Below are 26,882 nucleotides of genomic sequence, written 5' to 3'. Positions count from 1 at the left end.
GAGAAGCAGTACAGACAGCCAGACCTGAGTGGAGAAACATGGACCCAACAGACCTTCTGCAAGTAGCTAAGGGGGTTGAACTGACAAAATGCAAGCGACCAGTTATGTATGCTAGAGCACAAGGAAGACAGTGGAAACAGAGGGGGGGGGCACCAGGTGACCGAGCGACCGTACAGTGCTGGAATTGTGGACAGAATGGACATTATGCCAGACAGTGCAAAAACTCCAAAAAGGAGAGTGAGCAGACTGATTTCCCTCCTCCCTTGCCTCTGACCTAGGAAACTGGCAACCCAGTGACAAATGTGTACCCTGTTTTCGTTCCCTCAGGACCTGGTCCCACCTTACTTACGACCATAACCATGCCAGGGGGGAAAGAGGCAGAATTTTTAATTGACACTGGGGCAGCCGGCACTGTGGTACATAAAGACCTGATAAAGCCAGATATGATCACTGACGAGACTGTGGAGTGTGTTGGGGTGGAGGGATTGGTGTCTGAAACTCCCTTGACAAAACAGATGAAGCTGAGATTACAAGATAGCCAGGAAATTCTCACAAAGCTTATTGTTAGTGAAAACACTCCTATGAATTTGCTGGGGGCTGATGTGTTAAGTGCTATCCAGGCTACCATACAATACACCCCAGAAGGTATTACAGTCACAAGTCCCCTCTCTGACAAACACTTGTGCAAGATTGCAGCAATGGTGTACATGTCCAAATCTGCGAGAGTGTCCGATACCAGAACTAGTGAAGACATAGCAATGCAACAAGTTCCAGACATTGTATGGGCAAAGGGAAAAACTGATGTTGGTCGGCTTCCTATTCCCCCAGTCATGATAAAATTAAAAGAAGGCTCCACTCCTCCTTGTTTAAAACAGTATCCCTTAAGTCCAGCCAAATCAATGGCCCTGACCAGAGATATAAGAGAATATGTGGAAGCAGGGGCTCTAGTACAAAGGTCCTCCCCCTGTAACACTCCCTTGTATCCAATCAAGAAAAAAGGGCCCAAAGGTTCCCCTGACACGTACAGAATGGTGCATGATTTGAGAGCTGTCAATGCTGTCACTGAGAGTGTAACACCAATTGTTCCAAACCCACATACCTTACTGTCACAAATCCCAGGGACCTCCAAATGTTTTACAGTAATTGATTTGGCAAATGCCTTTTTCTCAGTGCCTCTACACCCTGACTGTCAGTATCTTTTTGCCTTCACACATGAGGGGAAACAGTACATGTGGACAGTCCTCCCGCAAGGAGGAATGAATTCACCTACCATTTATTCTACAGCTATGGCAGGAATTCTGGAGCAGTGGCAACCGCCTCATCCACAGGTTACGCTATTGCAGTATGTGGATGACCTTTTGCTCTGCTGTCCAGACCAGACGTCCTGCAAGGAAGCCACAATTTCTTTGTTGTGTTTTCTGGCAGAGAATGGTTGCAAAGTTTCACGTGAAAAATTACAGTACTGTAAGCAAAAGGTAACATTTTTGGGTCACTGTATCTCTGAAGGTACGAGACACCTGACTGAGGAGAGAAAACAAGCAGTCCAAAATCTCTCCTTACCCAGGTCCCACCGGCAACTGCGCACCTTTTTGGGCTTAGTGTCATACTGCAGGCCTTGGATAAGGTCTGCCTCGCAAATGATGCAACCCCTCTATGATTGTCTGTCATCTGACCCCTTTGACCTCACTCAGGAAGCTATTGATTCCTTTCATTCCCTTAAACTACTCATTGTATCTGCCCCAGCCCTGGGTATTCCAAATTACGATCAACCATTTTTCTTGTTTTGCACAGAACAGGGAGGGCATGCGACAGCCGTCCTCACACAGCAACATGGTGACAAACAAAGACCAATAGCTTACTACTCAGCGCGATTGGACCCAGTTGTCAGAGGGTCACCCACGTGTGTCCGTGCTGTAGCGGCTGCTGCAGTACTGCTAGGGAAAGCTTGCGAGATCACATTGACATTTCCCTTAACAATTTACTCCCCGCATGACATTCATGCTATACTTGTGCAAGTCCAACCAAAACACCTGTCTATGGCCAGACAGCTCAGACTTGAATGTGCCCTTCTGATTCCTGAGTATGTCACCCTCAAGAGGTGTAATGTTCTGAATCCAGCCACCCTTTTGCCAGTAGATTCAGAAAAGGGGGAATTGGTGACAATGGTAGCAAGTGAGGATGAATACTTTGACATGACGCACGAGCATGACTGCATAGAGCTGATGAGTCAGGAGACAGCAGGTTTTCCACATGTCTATGATACACCTATTACTAATGCAGATTTTGAGTTTTTTGTAGATGGCTCCAGATACCACCTGGATGGGAGATTCTACACTGGATATGCAGTAGTATCCTCGCATGAGGTAATCCGAGCTGAACCACTCCCGCCGCACATGTCCGCGCAGGAGGCGGAGCTAACAGCGCTCATTGAGGCGTGTAGAGCGGGGTCAGGTAGGAAAATTAATGTTTATTCAGACTCAAAGTATGGATTTGGGATCTGTCATGATTTTGGCCCTATCTGGAGAAGTAGAGCTTTTCTTACGTCAGCTGGTAAGCCTATTAAAAATGCAGAATTGGTAAAACAGTTAATGGAGGCACTAATGTTACCAGTCCAGGTTGGCATCATTAAGGTGAAAGCACACACAAAAGGTGACTCACTGGAGGTAGCGGGCAATAGAAGGGCGGATGCGGCTGCGAAAGCAGCGGCAAAGAGGCCTAGGGATCAGAGGATAGTGGCAGGGAGCCAGCAAGTCCCAGCCACAGTGAGTCTGGATGTCCTGAAATCCCTCCAGCATCAGGCTGCCCAAACAGAGAAGGAACACTGGGGGAAAATGGGAGCTGGGCTGAACTCGAATGGAGTATGGGAAAGTAAGGACAGGTTGTGTTTACCAAGGTCCCTGTTCCCTATGATGGCACAAGCAACACATGGCCCCACTCACGCCTCAAAAAGTCACATGTGTAACCAGGTGAATGCCTTCTGGATCGCTCCTGGCTTCAGTTACGTAGCCTCCAAACACGTACAATCCTGCATTATCTGCGCACAACACAACCCAGGTAAAACAGTAAAAGTCCCTAAGAAAGCAACACCCAAACCGCTCTATCCGTTTCAACGACTGCAGATAGACTACATACAACTACCCAAGGTAGGAGTGTATGAATACGTCCTGGTATGTGTAGATCTCTTCTCAGGATGGGTTGAGGCCTATCCAGTAAAATGTGCAAATGCTAAAACAACTGCAGAAAAACTGATGAAGGAACTAGTCTGTCGGTATGGCATCCCAGAAGCCATAGAAAGTGACAGGGGTACACACTTCACTGGAGAAATAATGAGGGACATTATGCAGGCCCTGGGAATAGAGCAGGCATTCCATACCCCTTATCATCCACAGAGCAGTGGAAAAGTAGAGAGATTAAACGGGACACTTAAACTAAAAATTCAAAAGGCCATGGCAGAGACAGGAAAGAATTGGGTAGAGTGCTTATCCCTGGCACTCTTTTCAGTCAGACACACTCCAAATAGGAAGACAGGCTTGTCTCCTTTTGAAGTCCTTTTTGGTAGTGCCCCAAAAACAGGTCTCTACTTTCCACAAGTGTTACAGATGCAACACGGCACTATGACAGCCTACGTCCAGGCCTTACAGGAAAGACTTAATGTGGTGCATAAACATGTCTTTTCATCCATTCCAGATCCCAATGCAAGTGCAGATGTGCATCAGCTGAATCCAGGTGATTGGGTGGTCGTGCGCAGACACGTGAGAAGGAGCCTAGATCCACGCTTTGATGGCCCATTCCAAGTCCAGCTGACCACATCCACCTCAGTGAAACTTGAGGGAAAACCCACCTGGATCCACGCCAGTCACTGTAAAAAGGTCACTCCACCGGCAGAATGACAGTCTTGCTAATTATCCTGCTAGGTGTAGCAGGGTTGCTGCAACAAACAAAGACACTGAGCGAACTTTTTAATACGGACTGGGATAATAAACTCATTCGCCACCATATTTCTCTTACTGAGGACATGGAAGGAGAAAAGCCAAAAGACTGTTGGATCTGCACACACAGTCCTATTTCTTCAAAGACTATGCCTTATTTAGCCTTACCTCTGGAACCACAGGAGGTATTGGTACCAGACTGTATACACAATGAAACCTGGACTCAATCTAGATTTTTGGGAGAAGATGTACCTCGTGATGTATCTGCTACATTGACTATAGTTGGATGGGTCACTAAACCCTGGTTCCAGCTAAATATCACTCGACCCGATGGATACTCGTGGTGGATGGAATACGATTCAGACATGGGCATAATTGCCAAAATAAAGACTAAGATTCCTCATTCGGGCCCCATTCCCCATGATGGATTATGGTTCAGTCTTCAATACAATGGTGTTGGAAATTGTGGAGAAGACAATAACTGTTTCTATATACATACACATGACTCAACCAAGGACAATGAGACAGTATATCAGAAGGGTATTGAGGGCTGTACATCATCATTTATTAGACGGACTTTTAGGAGGGAGCGGGGTAGCTGTATCTCGGGTATGACCGGAAAACAAATGAACAATACGTGGTGTGCTCATAAAGTCATGAAGGGGCTTCTGAATCTGCTTTATTGTGTACAAAGTCAAACTCACTTTTGTATTTTCCCAGAGGGAGTGTTTTTGGTTTGTGGGAATCGTGCTCACAAGTGGGTGAGCCCTGACATGAGAGGGGTCTGCACACTTGCCAGACTTACACCAGCCACTTTCATAGTTCCTCATAGTGAAGTAGATGTAGCAGCTGTCCCAATTCATACCTTGTATAAACGAGCAGCAGATAATAAACCCCGGCCAAATGGTAGGCCTCATGTAGTAGAATTGGGAAAAGCAAATAAGGTATTTAGTGCTATTTTCATACACCCTTTCTTAATGCAAATGTGGGACAAGCTAGTAGAGTCCACTGACTACCTGGATGATCAAATCTTTCGGGTTCTTGAGATTCTAAATGCTACCAATGCTATACAAAAACAATTAATTGTAGTCACTAACCAGCATACTATAGTGCTAGACTTTGTGACAGCAAAAGACGGCGGAATGTGTCAAATAATTGGTCCTGCCTGTTGCCATTACATTGACCCTGCAGGCAACCTCCAGGTTAGAGCAGATATACAGAAAACAAGTGAACTTAGGGATAAATGGTTAAAAGAGCACGATGCCAACAAGGACTCCTGGTGGGGAAATACATTTTCTTTTATGAATCCAGCCAATTGGTTTAAAGGCATAGCAGGTTGGGTTTCTGGCATTATACAAACCTGTATGCAAATATTGTTGTTCTGTCTACTGCTTTATATAGCTGTAAAAACATTGATATATGCATTACCTAAACTATTGAATAATGTATGTTCTAAGAGTCCCAGCATTGAACCCTCTGTAGTTTACTACGGACCCCAAATGGCCTCTGCTGACCGGGAGTAGGTGTCCACACTGAGGGTGGATGGGTGAAGTGGTAGGAAGACCCCTCATGGGTACTAGGCCCATGAGCCAGCAGCTCCTGTTTGGACGCCTACTGACCGTGTAGTGAAGGTTATACCATTTACAAAAGGGGGAAATTGATATAGAAGGGTTAATAGTTTCTCTTTTTCTTTATTAAAGATTTATTGTTATTAGTAAGTATATCTGATGGTAGTTCATAGTCATTATGGAGCCTACGGAATAAGAGACAGACTCAAGGATTATTATGGTTTCTAAATGTTCTTCTTATCTCATATGCATGACTCTACATTTTTGTTTTGCTAAAACTTAAAGGTCATATGAACAATTAGTAAAGTTCAGCTCGAAGTTTTTTTCTTTTTCTTTTGCAATATCACATTGATCTGTAAATGGTATAAATAAACTGTACTTTGATGAAATAAACAGAAGAAATTGATCATGCCCACATGGATGCTGGTCTTTTCTCTCCGAGCGCTCGATCTTGATTAGGTCTGAAGAGGCCTAACTCAAGAGAACCTCACTGGTGATCCCATAAGCTGACTTGTGACAAAACAGAACAGCTACAACAGGGTCATGACAGCCATGAGGTCATCATTGAAGTTGCGGTTCCAAATAGGACGCTAGTTCTGCCACTCATGACGTATCACTCTGCTTTTGTCTCCAGGAGGTGCATTGTGGTCCACCCTGGTTTGGGGCGGACCCAGGTTATAAAAGGGGCTGGAGACAACAAGGAGGTGCGCAGTCTTCTATTATGCTCCGAAAGAGCACACCTCCATGTGTTGAACCCATTGCAGCTTTAGGCCAGAGGTAGGCAGGGATAGGGCGTCGATGCAGGCCGCCACCACAGTTGGTAACGCAGAACGGTTAAGACCAGCTCCTGTCCTACAAGTCCTGCTTGTGCAGCCCAGTGGCATTAACAGGCCTGCTGCTGCTGATGCGCCTGCTGTCCACAGGTGTGGCCCCAATGCACACGGTCAGCATACTGAATGGCCCCTGTGATGTTAACAGGGAGTTCCTGGGCTGGGTGGGCGTGTGGACCCTGTGACGCTAACAAGGCTCCCAGTCTCAAGAACCGAGTGGCGTCTAACTTGGTTCAGGCTACTATTAGTTTCATAGCCACACAGCTCTGTATCCTCCACCGAACCTTCCAGTTGCCAACCTCTCCTTTTCCATCTGGGAGCACGGTGGACACTGACTGCTGATGGGGATATATACCTTTCTCTTTCTTTTCTTATTAATTTTCGTTATATAGCGGTAACATAGTATATACCACCTTATCCAAATCTGCCAGTCCCACCGTAACAGATGGTGTTTCTTCATCAAATGTTACTTTTGCTTAACCATCAAACCCATGGACCAAAACTTTTTTCCACTTTCCAACACACCTGTTCCCCTTTCCACTAGCATCTGTCCTTTTTCAACTCATTTTGTATATGACCAAAAGTGCAACTCTGCAGGGACACCGTACTCAATGCCATCTCAGCACAGCAGCCAGCCCTCGGTCCCTCAGATGTGGACAAGTAAAAGACCATTTCCTCCGATCCATGACAAAGCGTTGAGATTCACTCTGTGCAGCACTGGTGTTTAGTTGAAAAGCAGATCGAAGATTGCGTACCACCTTCTGAAGATACTCCTGTACACGTGCGTCCCTTTCTATGGCAGGAATTATTTCGCCAAATTTTGTCTTGTACCGGGGATCTAATAGTGTGGCAACCCAGTAGTTAGCATTACTTCGAATTCGTACAATCCGAGGGTCATGTTGTAGGTAGTGCAGCAAGAAGACGCTCATGTGTCTTGTACATCCAGGAGGACCAAGTCCTTGGTGTGTTGGTGGCAGAGAGGTGAGAATCGTGCCTCCTTCCTCTGCCCTCTCCCCCCAACCTCGCACAACCGAAATGTGAGCAAGCTCTCACTCATCTGGTGAGTCTTCCATGCCCATCGCAAGTTCGTCCTCCATTTCTTCATGGCTCCTGCACCTTCCTCAACAATTTTTGCTGATACTATGCGCCCTTGTTAATCCCTATCCCCCACCATAACTGCTGCCTAGGTGCCGCTTACCGTATGGACCTTGTAGATCTTATTATCCCTTCTGCATATGACTCCTCCTGTACTTCCTCACCTTCCTCTTGGACCAATACCTGACTCCGAATAATGCTTACAGTGTGCTCCATCATGTAGATGACCAGAATTGTCACGCTGAGAATGGCATTGCCAGTGCTAAACATCTTCGTCGACATTTGTAAACTGTGTAGAAGGGTGCATAGGTCCTTGATCTGACACCACTCCAGCAGCGTGATCTGCACCACCTCTGGATCAAGTTAGCCCAGGGTATACGGCATACCGTATTTCAGCAGGGCTCTGCGGTGCTGCCACACACGCTGCAACACGTGCAGATTCCAATTCCTGCGTGTCGGAACATCGCATTTCCGGCGTTTAACTGCCAGACCCCAAGACTTCCAGAGCGATGAAAGTTGTTGAGCTGCTAGGTGCGAAGGATGAAAGTGAGCACATAGCAGCGTGCCCGCTGCACAGGGCCATGTAGGCCGGGATGGTATTTTAAAAATTGCTGGAGAATCAGATTCAACACGTGAGCCATACAAGGCCCGTGTGTTACATTGCCCTGACGAAGGGCCGCAGACAGGTTTGCATCATTGCCGCACACGGCTGTTAAGTCACCAACGTAGTCACTCTATCTCTCGTAGTCACTCAATCAATTTGTACTCTGGTCCCAATGGGAAGACACCACACCCTTTTTTAGGCCCCTCCTGTCTGCAGACCACTGCCAGACAAAGCTATGAACCTCTTGTTACTGTTACCCCCAGTTCAGTTTTATGAGTTTGTGTGCTTGTTACCTGACTACGTTTCCTGCTTGCTGTTTATGTACCTCGTTGGCCGATCCGCATTTCACCCCTGCTTGTTTTCTGATTAAGTCCTGGCCATCCCATTCTGTTCCTCTTCCTCAATTAATGTTTTTGACCCTGCATGACTACTATTCTCTGGAACTGCAGCCTTCCACAGGTATTGATCAACTTGGGCCCTGTGTAATTCCAAATCACTGTATAGGGGTTAAAGGGTTTCAGGGTTCTGGGTGTCCAGCTTGGTGAGTGGCTTGCCTCTAGCCTATCCTTTACAGCCCATCTGAGTGTGTCGATCCAGGCAGGCGTTACACCGTGCCCTCTGCAGAAGGCCATGTAGGCCGGGATAGTGTTTTAAAAATTGCTGGACAACCAGGTTCAACACGTAAGCCATACAAGGCACGTGTGTCACATTGCCCTGAAGAAGGGTCGCAGACTGGTTTGCATCATTGTCGCACCCGACCTTCCCTGGCTGCTGGTTGAGTGGAGACAACCATTGATGAAACTCGGTCTCACTCTCCAGAGCTAACCGTCCACAATTCCTCAGCGGTGTCTCACATTTCCCCTACATTTCAAAGTAAACATTTGACCGCCTGATGGCCTTGAGCTCTGCTGCCAGCATAGTAAGGAGGTGTGTGGGATTCCTTGGGCGCAGTTACAAGGAAGGGTGGCCTGACCACACAGGGTTTGGGCCGAGGTGGAGGACCCACATGAGGTTGAGGAGGCAGAAGCAGTGGAGGAACTTGTACATACAGAGGAAGGATTGACACACAAGTCGTGGGGACGGCAAGACTTGTACAGCAAACCCTTCTCCATCTCTCACCATAGTTACCCAGTGCCCAGTCAGCAACAGGTAACTCCCCTATCCATGCTTACTGGTCCAAGTATCTGTGTTGAAATGCACCCTGTCACACACAGAGTTTCTCAAGGAATCGGTGAGGTTGTGTGCGACCTACTGTGGTAGCGCAGGCACGCCTTTCTTGGAGAAGGAGTGACGACTGGCCATCGGCTCTTGGGGCACTGCAATGGGCATAAGGTCTCAAAAATCCTCGGTCTCAAAAGGGTGTAAAGGCAGCCTTTCTGTTGCCAACAAGTTGCAGATGATGAAACTCAACCTCTTAGGCATGTCATGCCCTTCGAAAATCATGTAAAACACAGCGAGGGGACTCCAACCACAGTCTCCCTCGTTGCCACTAATTGGGCCACACACACCCCACTTGACTGGCATCAGTTGACCCCCCTTTTGAAAAAGAAAAAGATGCTTTGCATGAAGCACTCTCAAAAATACACGTGCCTTTCCCGTCCCCTGGCTAACCCAGGGGAAGAAAAGTCCTCTGAGAGCCATGACTTGTTCATCTTGGTTCTTTTAGAAACACAGCGAGGGGACTCCAACCACAGTCTCCCTCGTTTCCACTAATTGGGCCACACACACCCCACTTGACTGGCATCACTTGATCCCCCTTTTCAAAATGAAACAGATGCTTTGCATGAAGCACTCTCAAAAATACGCGTGCCTTTCCCATCCCCTGGCTGACCCAGGGGAAGAAAAGTCCTCTGAGAGCCATGACTTGTTCATCTTGGTTCTTTTAGAAACACAGCGAGGGGACTCCAACCACAATCTCCCTCATTTCCACTAATTGGGCCACACACACCCCACTTGACTGACATCAGTTGACCCAATTTTCATGATGAAAAAGATGCTTTGCATGAAGCACTCTCAAAAATACGCGTGCCTTTCCCGTCCCCTGGCTGACCCAGGGGAAGAAAAGTCCACTGAGAGCCATGATTTGTTCATTTTGGTTCTTTTAGAAACACAGCGAGGGGACTCCAACCACAGTCTCCCTCGTTTCCACTAATTGGTCCACACACACCCCACTTGACTGGCATCAGTTGACCCAATTTTCAAGATGAAAAAGATGCTTTGCATGAAGCACTCTCAAAAATACGCGTGCTTTTCGCCTCCCCTGGCTGACCCAGGGGAAGAAAAGTCCTCTGAGAGACATGTCCACATTGTCGTCAGTGGACAGACGCGTGTGCTTATCTGCCAGCAGACCCCCAGCAGAACTGAAGACAGGTTCTGAGAGAACGCTGGCTGCAGGACACGACAAGATCCCCAAGGTGTACGTGGCAAGCTCAGGCAATTTATCCAGATTGGAAGCCTAAAATGAGCAGGGCTCAAGTTGCACAGTAATGGCATCGATGTTTCCTTGCATATACTGATATATCTGTGTGTCCTCCTCTTTTTCCTTGTCCAGCTCTTTTGTTTTCGCATGAGTATATGTCCTTGTCACTTTCCCATGTGTTTGTGTTGTGTTGTGAGTTGTTTGTCACCTTTTGGACACCTTTGAGGGTGTTTTCTAGGTGTTTTTATGTGTTTGTGATTGCCTGCCATTGTTTCCTATGCAGTTCGAGTTCGGTTCGTCGAACGTTCGACGAGCCGAACTCGAACGGGACGTCCGTTCGGCGAACCGACCTCGAGCCGAACCGCGACCGGTTCGCTCATCTCTAGTAACAAGTAACCCCCAGGCCCCGGTGCAGGCATGTCACCCTGATCACAGAGCATAGGAGTCATGGCAAAATACAGTGTGCCACCCCTCCAGCAGTCGAACTGCTTGGATCCGGGGTTGCTGTGGCTCGAGGGTCTCCGGACTGGGGGGCTTGCGGCCACTCAAATATATAAGGGGGTATTTACAGGGGATAAATATTCGTGACGCCACCTGCTGGTTGTGGTAAGGGGATTACCGCCGCTGCCGATCGGAGTACCGGGACTGATGGTGTGGGGGAAGCAAGATGTCAGTCCCTCCCCATGTAGGAATGGCCCCGGTTAGTGGGGGGGGTATGGTAGTCCGGTGGCTTGGCCTTGGGAAAGCAGGGTGCAGGGGTCAGGTTACTCACTGCAGTAGTCTTGGTGTTAGATCAGGCAGAATAAGCAGATGCTCACACAGATGGTAAACCAAAGTCTCTAGGTACCACAGTCTCTGCGGAGGGAGCCCGTTCAGGTCCCGCTCCCACCGATGTCACTTGGTAATTCCGGAGACCTGCCTCCGTGCACAAATTGATTGACTGTAGTGGCCCCTCGACTTGAAGCTTTCGGGGCCCCGCTACCCGTGTGTATGGCAGCTGTGCTCTTGATGGCTGGCACTTGGGATTTTAGTGGGTTGTGTGCTTTGGAGAACCCTATCCCCCGCATTGTGCTCATGCCTTCAATCTCTGAGCTCTTGGGGAAAGTTCATAAAGAGACTATCCTCCACAGGTTAATTATCAAGGCGCCTGAAGCTCTTCCCTGATCTAGGGTCCTGTACCCCGCCGTGCTCAGTACCGGTAAGGTAATTGGGCTTTCTGGTGCCAACAGTCCTCCTAGACTGCATCCGTTACGCTCCTGTCCAGTGTTCCTGATACCGTTCCCCGATTCCTGTGGTCCCAGACCACCGTCTGCGACCCAACCTGTTGCCTCACTTGGAGCTCCAACTCCCCAGCTCCTCACTCTTGGAGGGCTACTACTTCACTCACTCTAAACCAAAGTGAGTAAACCAGTTGCACTTAATACCTGTCTGGACTCCTACTTCCGATGCCCACCGCAACCATACACCCGCTGGGGCAATACCCTACTTGCGGAGGGACTACCATAGTAGCTGCTCATAACATCAGCCCCAGTAGAGAGATTCTGCAGCGGCGGCTCCCTATACTTAGCCGCAACACTGCAAGTGGCATCACGAATAATTTTATTCAGAAATCCCCTGTAAATACCCACATTACAAAAAGGGCCCAGGGCACGGAACCGGGTAACGGCCACCATCGTGACATCCCCAGGACGTACACTACCCAGAACCGAGTACCCCATATCCCTGGGTGCTACACCATGAGGCACAATCCGATTTGTGCCTGATGCAACGGATCCGTCGCAGATTGTGTAAAAACTGATGCGACGGATCCGGTAAAAAACGGATCCGGCTTCTTTTTTTTCCCTTTTCATGCCAAAGGGAAAGAGAGACCCCATCATCACCGCATACACCGGTACTACTGCCCCCATCATCACCGCACACACACCGGCACTACCGCCCCCATCATCACCGCACACACACTGGCACTACTGCCCCCATCATCACTGCACACATGCAGGCACTACCGCACCCATCATCACCGCACACATGCAGGCACTACCGCCCCCATTATCACCACACACACACACACTGGCACTACCACCCCCATCATCACCCTAGACATGCATGCACTACCGCCCCATCATCACCGCACACACAGGCACTACTGCCCCCATCATCACCGCACACGCAGCGGCTCTACAGCCCCATCATCACCGCACACACAGGCACTACTGCCCCCATCATCACCGCACACGCAGCGGCTCTACAGCCCCTATCATCACCGCACACACGCAGGCACTACCGCCCCCATCATCACCGCACACACACAGGCACTACCACCCCTATCATCACCGCATACACACCAGCACTACCGCCCCCATCATCACTGCACACATGCAGGCACTATCGCCCCATCATCACCGCACACACACAGGCACTACTCTACTGCCTCCATCATCACCACACACACAGGCACTACTGCTCTTATCATCACCGCACACATACAGGCACTACTGCCCCCATCATCACCGCACATACGCAGGCACTACTGCTCCCATAATCACCGCACACACACCGGTACTACCGCCCTCATCATCACCGCACACACCGGCACTACCTGAGTGACGTCACCGCTGACAGCGCGACTCACTTCAGTTTTGTCCATGGAGTTGACAGAGAGCGGTCGTGGTCTGTGGCCGATCTTTGTCAACTTCCGATGTAGCAGAGCTGGATGCGTCGTGGGACCTGTGTGGATTACGCTGGACCTGGAGGGGTATTTGGGGATTTTAATAAAGTGGTGAAAGGGGTGATTTTTTTTTGTCTTTTATTTCAAATAAAGGATTTTTTGGTGTTTGTGATTATTTACTTTCACTACAGATTAATCATGGAAGGTGTCTCAGACGCCTGCCATGATTAACCTAGGGCTTAGTGGCAGCTATGGGCTGCCATTAACTCCTTATTTCCCCGATTGCCACCACACCACACCAGGGCAATTTGGGATGGGCCGGGTAGAGTCCCGGGACTGTCGCATCTAATGGATGCGACAATTCCGGGCGGCTGCTGGCTGATATTTTTAGGCTGGGGGGCTCCCCATAACGTGGGGTTCCCCATCCTGAGAATACCAGCCTTCGGCATGTGGCTTTACTTTGGCTGGTATCAAAATTGGGGGGGACCGTATGCCGTTTTTTTAAATTATTTATTTATTGTACTGCACGATATAGAACCGCCCACCGGCGGCTCTAATTGGTTGCAGTGTGACAGCTGTCACTCAGCGTGGGTGGCGTGTCTGACTGCAAACAATCATAGGCGCCGGTGGGCAGGGGAAGCAGTGAATACGAGATGGAATAATGAGCGGCTGGCATTTTCAAAAGAGGAGAAGCCACCAGATCAGTGTGACAGCCATGCAGCGCCGCGCCGGTGATCGGTAAGTATGAGAGAGGGTGTGAGAGGGAGAGACCGACCGACAGAGAGATATAGAGACCGAGAGAGAGAGACCGACAGAGAGAGGGAGAGAGAAAGAGGTAGAGAGAGAGAGACATCGACAGAGAGGGAGAGAGACCAACGAACAGAGAGAGAGAGGCCAGAAAAGAATTCACATCTCATCTGAGCATGCTCAGATTAAAAAAACGGATCCATCATTGGAATGCATTTTTTGCTGGATGACGATGGATCCGGCGCCCATAGGCTTCCATTATACAACATGCCGGATGGTGCTGGGTCCGTTTTTTTCCCGGAGACAAAAAAGTTGCATGCGCCGGACGAAGAAATTTCACCGGATGCTGCGGACGCCGCATGCAACGCAAAGTAATCTGGCACAATCCGGCGCTAATACAAGTCTATGGTTAATAAAATGGATTCGGCGCCGGATCCGTTTTATCCACAATTCGCTGGATTGTGCCTGACGGCGAAAAACGGATGTGTGAAAGTAGCCTTAGGGAGACACTGAAGGTATCAGCAGTGTAGCTTCAAAGTGTAGTTAGCAGGCAAACCACCAGAGGGCAGTAAACCAGGTCGGCAGCAAGAGGTCTAAACAATAGTACAGGAATAGTTAAATTGTGGTCAAGTGATTGCTGAGGGTCAAAAGCAGAGAAGGCACAGATATTGGAGAAGGGAGAGACGGAGGCCGGAGTCAGGAACGTGGATACAGGTTAGATGCCAGGAAGTCCAAGTACAAACAAGGGAGGAGGACAAACAGGTCAGGACCGGGATAAGACAGACAGGGAAGGGTACACAGTAGACATTTTTTATTGTTTTGTGCACACTACATCTGATCACGCTGTTGTTACCCCCAGTGCGAACTGTTCAAACACTGCAAGCCAAAACAATCACTGATCTTGGGGAGAGCCGCCATAAAAACACTGCCGGCAGCCAACGAGGGCGCTCAAGACAGTGAAGTCCTAGGTGCACTGCAAGCGGCTTTCACTCTGCCAAGCATCGAGTGTAACCGAGCACAGTGATACTCACTCAATTGATTTGCAGACATAAAGCACCCAAAATCTGAACTAAAATTCTGATTTTTTTTTCTAAACCACTTTAAACATCGGGTTAGTGCACCTCAACTCCAGCGATAACCACTCTGATGACTGTTCTCAAGTAGCTTATAATACTTTATTAATTTATTTGCTTCCTTAAAGCAACATTTTAGAGGTTTATTTGTTTACTAGTCCGGTATTATCTTATGGTTCTAATGAAAAATGTTTCTCTATAAGTCTCTTTGCTGGCGTAAGGAGACATATAGGCCATGCAATTCTCCTCTGGGAATTTAAATATGTAAAATTATACTTCAGAGATAAAGACAACTTACACTCTAGAGCCATCTATAGCTAGTAGCCATCCTAAAAGTCAAGATTGACCCTTTAACAATGTTACGCAAGTTAGAATAAAAATATCAATAGACTTTCTATTTGCAGTCACATATTGCAGGGTGTTTGCCTCTCAGCAGTGCAAAGCACGATGTATAATTTGGCTGAGTAAGAGGCCTCTGAGGGATCTAAGGGGGAATATTTTTCATTACAGGGATTACCAAGCTGGCATAAGGAGATTTATAGGCCATGCAATGCTCCACTTATCCTAAGTTGTATGGCAAGTGTCATTACAGGGTTTACATTGACTTTTAGGAATGCTACTTCCAATAGAGGGCACGACTGCTCAATAATGGGCAAATTGTGACAGTGAGTATAGATGGACTATTAATGGATATGTACTTAGGTAGCATGAATTGTAAATACGGACCTGGTGGTTTCCCAAGCTTTTCCTAATAGTCAGGGAAGACCAGACAGCACACAAATGGCATGGTGTACTGTCCTGTTTATTTATTTATTTATTTTTTTACCCATTCAATTGAATAGGACCAAAAATCAGAGCAAATTTGGATATGATTCACTGTTTTTTGCTGACCATCAGCTTGGAAATCAGTCTTATTTTTCAATAATATTTCCAAGACATTAAAATAAACTAATACTTAGTATACTATTGTTTCATAGTGATTTACAGTATAATATAAAGGTTAACTAAAATGTATCCGATGTACCGTATGTCCCTATGCTTTGACATAAATGATTTCCTTAGACTGTAGATAAGATGTTCCTTCCAACATTATAAAAAGTTACAATGTTCACTGTCAAGGTCAGTGGCCCTGCCTGTTGGGAAGAATGAAACTTCATAGTATATGACATCATCGAAGTTGCAAATTTAATAACATATTTACTGTTACATATAAAAGTAAATGCATTAGTAAATATTACGTATATTATATGACTATTTCCCTTTTATGTAACCTTCAGCTGCACTAGACATTGTCAGTGATTTTTAACTATTCACTGTATTTTTCCTTAACCAGGACTCAAAGAGTTAAGTGTTATTTAAGAAAATCCCTTCCTTGTCCCTCCACCCCATTATGTTTCTATACAATACAGGAGGGGGAGGGGAGTCATTTTCAAGTGCAAGGTTTGTTCTTCATACAGACATAGTTTCAGAGTAGTCAATATTGGTGTATATTGCCATTTCCCAGGATCCTGAAATCTCTAGTCAGGTAAATCACCCATGATCTGGGTCTTAGATAACTAATTGGTAACCTTTTACTAATACTTTATAATGTAAGAAGAGTCTTAGTGCACCTCGTTATTGTAGATCCATTATGGAATGCCATCAGTCTGATGTATCATGTTAGGTCCATAATGGGGGGGGATTGCTAAAATTGGGGCTAATAAAACTACTCATCTTTTGCACATCTGTGGAGTAATCTCCCATTATAAAGGGTGCTTTACATGAGACGATCTATCGTGCGATAGATCGTCGGGGTCACGTTTTTTGTGACGCACATCTGGCGTCGCATGCGACATTGGCCTGTGTGACACCTCCTAGCAACGCAGTATCGCTCACAAATCGTGAGTCGTGTACTCGTCGCTAGGTTTCATAAAATCGTTTATGAAACATGGCGTTGGTTGTTCATCGTTCCCGTGGCAGCACACGTAGCTCCGTGTGACACCCCGGGAACGATGAACATCGCTTACCTGCGTCACGCGGCTCCCGCCGGCTATGTGGAAAGAAGGAGGTGGGCGGGATGTTTACATCCCGCTCATCTCCGCCCCTCCGCTTCTATTGGCCGGCCGCCGCGTGACGTCACTGTGACGTCGAACATCCCTCACACTCCAGGAAGTGGATGTTCGCCGCCCTCAGTGACGTCGCCCAGGAGGTAAGTACGTGTGACGGGGGGTTAACGAGTTTGTGCGCCACGGGCAATCAATTGCCCGTGATGCACAAACAACGGGGGCGGGTACGATCAATCGTGAAATCGCACGATCGGTCATCCCGTGTAAAGCAGGCTTAAGGCTCTTTGAAGAGGGCTGTAATCTGGCTGTGTATGTAGAGCCAAATACGTTGTCAAATGCCATCATTTCAACATAACCTAATTTGGAAAAGACATTCTTGATCTTTGAAATTAGGAGGTGATTTTGCCCTTGGCATTAAATACACAGTATATTTTATAATATACTGTACATGTGCACTGTGTAAAGAGCCTTACAGGTGTACTGGCCTTATGCCAACAAAACGTAATGATAATCTGCCTGTCATGACTTTGCTAATTTTGACAATATGGTATAGAGTTTCTGAGTTTTTAAACACAATATTATATAAGAAGTAGTATACAGTATGTGTGTATATATATATATATATATATATATATACATATATATATACATACACAGTATATATATATATATATATATATATATATATATATATATATATATATATATATATATATATATATTGTGAGACTGTGACCGGGGTTATCTATGACGGCCGGTATGTCTCGCCCCGGTTGTGCTCACTCCATGATAGAAAGTAACTCCACTCCAGGGTTAATGCTGTTTCCCTACAGGCTTAAGGAAGGGTTAAAAGGAAACAGGAACGAGGGCAGGTGTGCCGGGTGTGAGGGAGTGATCACAACTCCCTGAGTTCTCTGCTGGAGAGGCACATGTATATTGTTGTGGACTTTTGTTTGGACATTAAACCGTGTGCTGTGAACCTTAATGCCTGGATCCCGTGTCTTCTGCTGCGCAGCCGACCACGCTACCTCACATATGGTGGAGAATGCGGGCATGCCAGCCCGGTGAGGTGTAGCATCCTTCCCTGGTGACCCGGTAGCACATGTCCTGGATTCGAGCGGCTATACTACAGCCAAAACCCGGTGACGCCATGGAGGACATACTAAAGCAGCTGGCTCAGGCTAATGAACAGCAGCAACAGACCAATGCACACCTGCTCCGGGCGTTGGAACGTCAGCAGCAATCTTTGCAAGTGCAGGACAAAAGGCACCAAGAACAGCTGGTTCAGACCAATGCACGTCAGCAGCAAGCCTTGCAATTGCAGGAACAAAGACATCAAGAACAGATGGTTCTCCTGGCCAAGTCGATCCGTGCCGGACCGGCAGCAACAACCCTGGGACCGGGTGACGACGGCAGCGTCCGGAAAGCGGTGAGACAAGCGTTGCAAAATATGACACCGGGGGATGATGTGGAAGCGTTCCTGGCGGTGTTTGAGCGGGTGGCCGAGCGGGAAAAGCTGCCGACCCCCCAGTGGGCTGAGGTATTGTCGCCCTATCTGACGGGGGAACCCCAAAAAGCGTACCTGGACCTCTGTACCGAGGACGCCATTGACTATGCGACCCTGAAAGCCGAAATACTGGCTCGGTTGGGGCTGAATACCTATGTACGGACTCAGCGGGTAAATCAGTGGTTCTATGAGGAAGCCAAACCCGTACGCTCCCAGGCCTATGACTTGTTGCATCTTGTAAAAAAGTGGTTGCAGCCTGACACTCTGAGCCCGGCGCAAATGGTGGAAAGGGTAGTAGTGGATCGTTTTGTGCGCACTTTACCCGTCACCGTTCAACGGTGGGTAGGACAGGGTGACCCGAGTACCCTGGACCAATTAGTGTCCCTGTTAGAGCGGCATGTGGCTACGCAGGACTTGATATGGGACACTGAGACTTTGCGTACCGCCCGTCGGTCCGGCCCCTCCAAGCCTAGGGCCAAGGACCCACCGCTGACAACGGTGCAGGAGTCCCCTACTGTCCCGTCTGAGGCCGCGGCCGCCATTCCTGAGGTCCGGAAGGTTCTGTACCCTAAACGACAACCCGTCAAGGGGGTTTCTGTCCCCATTAGATGTTGGCGGTGCCAGCGGGTGGGACATATGGAAGCCCAGTGTCCACTCACCACGGAGCCCATGGATTGTGGGGTTACCCGGCGGGGTTCAATGTATGCTCAGGTGGTGTGTACCGCTGACCTGGTCTCCCCAGAGACGGAGCCCCACTTGTGCCAAATACAGGTGAATGGATGTCCGGTTACAGGATTGTTGGATTCCGGAAGCTTAGTGACCCTTGTGCGATCCACCTTGAGGGCTAAAGTAAAGGCTGCAGGACGTACCGTGGGGGTGGTTTGCATACATGGGGACCGCCGAGACTATCCCACGGGGATTGTCACCATCACAGCACCTTGCGGTCAGGTGCAACATGAGATGGGACTTCTTAACACTCTTCCTTATGACGTGATCCTAGGAAGGGATCTGCCCTATTTTTGGACTTTATGGAGGGGACCCCCTAAGTCCCCTCAGATATTGGTCAGTCCGGGACCTGAGCCCTACAATCCTGAATCCGGGACGCCTGCCGTAGGGGTCACCATGATAGGGACAGAGTGTGAACCCGATAGGTCACCCCTAGAGGTATTGGCAGGAGAGGCTGAGATGGTCGAGCCTATCCCGGAGTTGGAGGCGTCCCCGGATACGTTTGGGACAGCCCAACTCCAGGACCCTACGTTAATACATGCCCAGAGTCGGGTGACAGTAGTTGACGGGGTGGCACAGCTGCCCGGTGCCCAGGTAAGGTACCCCCATTTCGCTCTTAAGCAAGATTTACTCTACCGGGTAGATGAAATACGGGGCGTGGGGGTAGAACAGTTGGTGGTGCCCCAGCCGCATCGCCGGCGGGTCCTCGACTTGGCTCATAAACACCTGATGAGTGGCCACCTAGGGGTCAAGAAAACGCAGGAGCGAATATTGCAAAGGTTCTATTGGCCCGGGGTCTTTGGGGAGGTAAAACGGTTCTGCGAAACCTGCCCGGAGTGTCAGCTTACCGCACCCCTGACCCACTTTCGCAGTCCGTTGGTACCGTTACCCATTATAGAAGTCCCTTTTGAACGGATAGGGATGGATCTGGTGGGGCCCCTCGTAAAGTCTGCTCGAGGGCACCAACATATCCTAGTGATCGTTGACTATGCCACCCGGTATCCAGAGGTGATACCTCTCAGACATACTGCGGCGAAGCTTATAGCTCGGGAGTTGTTTGCTGTGTTCTGCCGGGTGGGGTTGCCCAATGAGATCCTTACGGATCAGGGGACCCCATTCATGTCTAAAGTGACCAAAGAGCTATGCCGGCTACTCCAGATCAAGCAGTTGCGTACGTCTGTGTATCATCCTCAAACGGACGGTTTAGTCGAGCGTTTCAATAAAACTCTGAAAACCATGCTCAAAAGGGTGATTTCAAAAGACGGGAAAGACTGGGATATGATGCTTCCCTATTTGATGTTTGCCATACGAGAGGTGCCACAGGCATCCACTGGGTTTTCGCCTTTTGAATTGTTATACGGGCGACATCCCCGGGGATTGTTGGACCTGGCAAAGGAAACATGGAAGCAAGAGCCCACCCCCCATAAAAGTGTGATTGAACACATTTTGGGTATGCAGAACCGCATAAGCGCGGTCATGCCAATTGTGAAGGAGCATTTACAGGAGGCTCAGGCCGCGCAAAGCGGCCGCTACAATAGACAAACCACCGCGCGGACCTTTAAACCCGGGGATCGGGTGTTGGTATTAATCCCCACGGCGGAGAGTAAATTCCTGGCTCAGTGGCAAGGCCCCTACGAGATAAAGGAAAGAGTCGGGGTGGTTAACTATAAAGTATTGCAGCCCGGTAGGCGGAAACCTGAACAAATATACCATGTCAACCTATTAAAACCTTGGCAGGAACGGGAAAGCCTGATGGCCGTTTTTTCCCCACCTCCCTCCTCTTCGGGTCGTTCACATCCGGCTAAAGCGACCTCCGGAGAGGACGAACCGGAAGTAAGGATTGGAGAAGCCCTCACCAAGACTCAGAGGCGAGAGGCCAGACGGTTGGTTCAGCAGAACCCCGATGTCTTCTCCGAGCTGCCTGGTAGGACCAGTCTGATACGACATGATATTGTCACCGAGCCCCACCTGAAGGTACGCCTGAAGACATACCGGGTACCGGAGGCTCGACGACAAGCCATATCGGAGGAAGTAAAGACAATGTTACGCCTGGGGGTCATCGAAAAATCCCAGAGTGAATGGGCTAGTCCGATTGTCCTAATACCAAAACCCGATGGCTCCTTAAGGTTCTGCAATGACTTTAGGAGATTGAACGACATATCCAAGTTCGATCTCTACCCCATGCCCCGAGTGGATGAGCTGATTGATAGGCTGGGACACGCGCGATATTTTACCATGCTCGACCTGACCAAGGGGTACTGGCAGGTGCCACTGACGGAGTCCGCCAAGGAGAAAACCGCTTTTGTTACGCCAGAAGGTCTCTTCCACTATGTTGTCTTGCCTTTTGGGTTACATGGCGCTCCGGCCACGTTCCAGAGGTTGATGGACTTAGTGCTGGAACCCCACCAGGCGTATGCATCAGCGTACCTTGATGACATCATTATTTACAGCTCCGAGTGGCAGACCCACTTGGAACAGGTACAAGCGGTGGTGGACGCGCTTCGAACAGCCGGCTTGACAGCCAATCCCAAGAAATGTGCATTGGGACTCACGGAAGCCCGCTACTTGGGCTACGTGATAGGCCAAGGAGTGATTAAGCCCCAAGTTAACAAGGTTGAGGCGATCCAGAAGTGGCCTAGACCCCTGACCACGAAGCAGGTTAGGGCCTTCCTGGGTATCGTGGGATACTACAGGAGGTTTGTAAAGGATTTTGCGGGACTATCAGCCCCCTTGACGGACCTTCTCAAAGGCAAGAAGTCTGTCATGGTGCGCTGGACTCCGCAGGCCGAGGACTCCTTCCGGGCCCTGAAGGGGGTCCTGTGCGGACAGCCCGTTCTTGTACACCCTGATTTCCGGAAGGAGTTCATAGTACAGACTGACGCCTCAGAGGTCGGCCTGGGGGCTGTGCTGTCTCAGGTGGTTGAGGGGGAGGAACACCCCGTCACCTTCTTAAGTAGGAAGCTCACCCCTCCCGAGCGGAATTATAGCGTAGTGGAGAAGGAGTGCCTGGCGATCAAGTGGGCCTTGGAGTCCCTACGCTATTACCTGCTGGGACGGCAGTTTCGCTTGGTGACGGATCACTCTCCGCTGGTCTGGATGAGGTCCGCCAAGGAACGGAATGCCCGGGTTACCCGGTGGTTCCTTTCTCTGCAGAACTTCCGGTTTATGGTTGAACACCGGGCCGGTAAGTTGCAGGGCAACGCCGATGCCTTGTCCCGCGGCCCGTGTTTGATGGCGGGAGTTCAACCCCGCACGCTTGAACTGAGGGGGGGGGGGTATGTGAGACTGTGACCGGGGTTATCTATGACGGCCGGTATGTCTCGCCCCGGTTGTGCTCACTCCATGATAGAAAGTAACTCCACTCCAGGGTTAATGCTGTTTCCCTACAGGCTTAAGGAAGGGTTAAAAGGAAACAGGAACGAGGGCAGGTGTGCCGGGTGTGAGGGAGTGATCACAACTCCCTGAGTTCTCTGCTGGAGAGGCACATGTATATTGTTGTGGACTTTTGTTTGGACATTAAACCGTGTGCTGTGAACCTTAATGCCTGGATCCCGTGTCTTCTGCTGCGCAGCCGACCACGCTACCTCACAATATATACACACAGTATATATATGTGTGTGTGTATATACTGTATATATTACATTATACATCCCTCATATCTTATTAAATATATTATTAGATCTTTTCATGGGACAACACTGAAGATATGTCACTTTTATACAATATATAGTAGTCAATGTATGAAACATACAGCCATTAATGTCTAAACCGCTGGCAACAAAAATGAGTACATCCAATGTGTGCCGAGGGCAGGGCCGAGTGGGCAAATGTGTGCCGGGGCGGGGGCGGGGCGGGGCCGAGCGGGCGAGGCGTCAGCGCATGCCGGCTCACTGCACATGTGTTACGGGAGCCGGGGCAAGCTAGTAACCATGATACACATCAGGTAACTAACGGAAGCGCTTCCCATAGTTACCCGATGTGTATCATCATTACCAGCGTACGCCGGCTCCGTCACGATCCCAGCATCGCAAGGTTATGTGTGGGCTGGGTTGCCGGTGTGGACTCCTGAGAGTGCAGCAGCCACCTAGGAGTCGGGGCTTCGTTTGGGTTCGGGGGAAGGGACGCGGCTGAGCGAGTGATGCGTGCGGATGGCCGGGGCGAGCGGCCAATCCGTGCGGGGGCGGAGCCTGGGCGAGTGGCCAATCTGTGCGGGGGGCGGAGCCGAGGTGAGGCGAGCAGCCAATGCGACGGTTGTCACTGTAACGACATAATTTTGGATCAACACAGACAGACAGACAGACAGAATAAGGCAATTATATATATAGATATCTATATTTGGTATGTTAATTGCAAAATCTATATATAATGAAAAAAGAGCTATTATAAGGGAGAGAAAGTTTACATATGATACTCCAGTTCATTTTCTATGTATGTCGGAGAAGTGCAAATGGGAGAAAAAATGCTTAACTGTATTCAGTCTGAGGAAAAAAATTGCAGCATGCTTTGAGCGGATGCATAAATCGGAGGGGACTCATCGTTTCAAGTCTATGGGTGCGCATCCATTTTTTATAGATACATTACTGTTCTGTAGCATAGCACACTGTAAATGAACCTGTAAATAATTGTAAATGAATGATAGCTGCTGAGAAAAAAACAGATTGCATGAATGAGCCCTTATTGTGAGTTACTGATCTTTCAATAGAATCCTATCCAGGTGACAGATTTTTGTTGTTAAATACCATATTCTGCATACATCTGGATGCAGTGGCATACCATTAATGTAGGCAGGCCTCCCCACTGCTATGGGGCCCATGAGTTGGGGGGGCCCGGCGGTGGCTGCCCAGTGCCCACAGTGTGTGCACTTTGATATTGATTTCAGGCTGAGTGTCAGACTGTCAGTATCTGCAACTCAGCGCAAACGTGTACCGTATCCTAGGATGAGCTCTTCCTGCTCTGTTGCGCCTCTCTCTGGCTGAATTTACATGTGCACGACACGCCCCCTGGCTGAAGTAGATTTCCAGCCAGAGGGAGGAGCTTTGGACTTGGAGGCAGGCAGGTGGCAGCCATTGGTGGTTGCTAGCTACTGCTTGGGGGTGATTCTGCTTGGCGTCGTCACTCGGCAGGGAGCCAGACAGGCACGGTAACAAAACAGGAGCACTGCCTCTGGAGACAGCGAGCCCGGCCCAGTGGTGGTACTAGTCTACTTACTGGACTGGTAATTGAATAGCCTGGCTAGGATTCAGATGATCTCTTAATTCATAATGTGTATGCCCCCCAGTAACTTGTATGCCCACCAGTAACTTGTATGCTGCCCCCATATCATGTATGCTCCTTCAGCAACATGTATGCCCCTTAATAATGTGTATGCTCCCTCAGTAATGTGCATGCTCCCCAGTAACGTGTATGATCCCTCCCAATAATGTGTATGTCCCCTACCAGTACCATGTATGGCCCCCAGTAATGTCTATGCCCACAAGTGACGTCTATGCCCCCCAGGGATGTCTATCCATCCCAGCTTTTCCTGTGCTGTATTTGCTCCCATGTCTCCTGTGATGTATATACAGCAGTGTTCAGTGCACTGTGGGCAGCCATATCTGTAAGTGACGGCCATAAAGCAGCACTCTGCACATCCACATACCCAAGATGAGTTGGATGGGAGACAGGAGGTGAAGATGAGTAAAGCTGCTACCGGCTTCCACATATAAAAAATACTTATGTGTATGAGTGTGCATGTATGATGTGTATACGGTATCTATGTATGTCAGTGTATATGGCTGTGTATATATTTATATCTGTATTTGTATTTGTGTGAATTTGTCTTCAAAGATGTACATATATGCCTGTATGTGTACGTATCTGTGTATGTGTATGTGCATGTCTACGTGTGCATGGGACCCACTGAAACTCTTTCACTCAGGGCCCATGAGAACATGTGGCCTGCCCTGGTGTCCCATGCCACCTCCCTTCCTACTTTTAAATAGATTCCAGGCTCCAACCAGTGATGTACCTTCAATGGCGGCAAACCATGCCGCTATGGGATCCATGAGTCAGTGCGGCCCGGTGCCATTGATGCATTATATTATAAGGAGGAATATCGGGGTGCATTATATTATTTGGAGGACTATTGGGCGCATTATACTATATGGAGTACAGCTGTTATTATGCTCAATATAAAATTTTATATATATATATATATATATATATATATATATATATATGCAAATGATAAGAAGTATGGATAATAACATTGTTCTATCTTAAGTGCTAAAGATATTATGGACTTTATATGACTGTTTATTGTTATATTTAAATATTACTATCTATATACTGAGCTATCTTTATATGGAAAATGTCAGTTGTACCATGTTTGAAATTGTTAATAAAACGAAGTTAAAAAAAAAAAAAAAAAAATTATACTATATGGAGGAACATGGGGCTGCATTATATTGAACATAATGGGGGTGCATTATATTATATGGAGGAATACGGGTCTACATTATACTATATGGAGGAATATGGGGGTGAATTATTCTATATGGATGGATATGAGAGGTGCATTATACTATATGGAGGAAAATGGGGGGTGCATTATAATACAATGAGGACTATGGGGGTGCATTATAATACATGGAGGAGTATGGGGTGCATTAAACTATATGAAGGACTATGGGGCGCATTACACTATATGGAGGAATATGGAGAATATATTATAATACATGGAGGACTATGTGGTGCATTATACAATTTGAAGGACTATGGATGGTGCATTTTAATGTATGAAGGACAATGAGGTGCATAATATTACATGGAGGACTATGGGGTGCATTAGATGATATGGAGGACTAAAGTGGGTATATTTTACTATATGAGGACTATGGGGGCACATTATACTATATGAAGGACTATGTGGGGCCCATTACTATATGGAAGACTATGTGAGGCTCATTAAACTATATAGAAAGCTTTGTGGGGCCATTATAATATTTGGAGGGCTATAAAGGAGCTTTTTTACTTTATGGAGATTTATTTGATGGACATTATACTGTATGCAAGCATACATATGTGGTGCCCTGGACAAGCCAGGACATCACAGGTACTGCAACAACACACCCTACACCCCGGCTAGGCACATCAAGGTCAGACAAAAATCCTTGTTGCCTCCCTCCAGAGGCTGATGTCCACACCAGGGGGTGGAGCCAGGCGGTTGGCTCCACCCACCGAGGAGTTCACAGTCCTGGAGGCGGAAAAAGAAAGGAGAGGAGAGAGTTGAGTTTGAGGAGTTGAGGAGCGAAGTGGTAGCGGAGCAGACTGACCGTGTCCGGGTGCGTGGTCCAGGCACATACAGCAAGGTTGGCAGACGGTGGTGACCGTCTGCAGGAGGGGCTGATTGACGTGAACCGTAAGGACCGGGGACGGGCGGTGGCCCGCCGGTACCGGATCGGGGAGCGAAGAGAAGCCAGCACCATTCGGCAGGGCCTATGGACCCCGACCAGGCTTGGAGTCGCCGTAAAACCGGTCAAATCCGTTAGCGAAGGGAAACTCCGGGGTTTCCCAGCAGTCAAGACCCGATTGAAGGCAACCGCTCAAACTGTGAAGGGAAATACAGTCACCGCCAAGGCTACAGTTCCCAGGGCCAGAGCCTGCGGGCAAAAGGGGCTCCCTCAGCCTCCATCC

At 48.4% G+C, this 26,882-nt stretch overlaps 1 protein-coding gene across 1 annotated transcript in view; it reads right to left on the bottom strand.

Annotated features, from left to right (window-relative positions):
* Window positions 1–26,882, bottom strand: part of LOC142310926 (uncharacterized) — a 375,823-nt gene that overhangs the window by 284,369 nt on the left and 64,572 nt on the right. The window lies entirely within an intron of this gene.

Source organism: Anomaloglossus baeobatrachus, chromosome 1 (genome assembly GCF_048569485.1).
Source record: "Anomaloglossus baeobatrachus isolate aAnoBae1 chromosome 1, aAnoBae1.hap1, whole genome shotgun sequence".
Taxonomy (NCBI): Eukaryota; Metazoa; Chordata; class Amphibia; order Anura; family Aromobatidae; genus Anomaloglossus; species Anomaloglossus baeobatrachus.
Note: the sequence above shows the minus strand (reverse complement) of the source record. Positions and strands in the feature narration are given on the sequence as shown.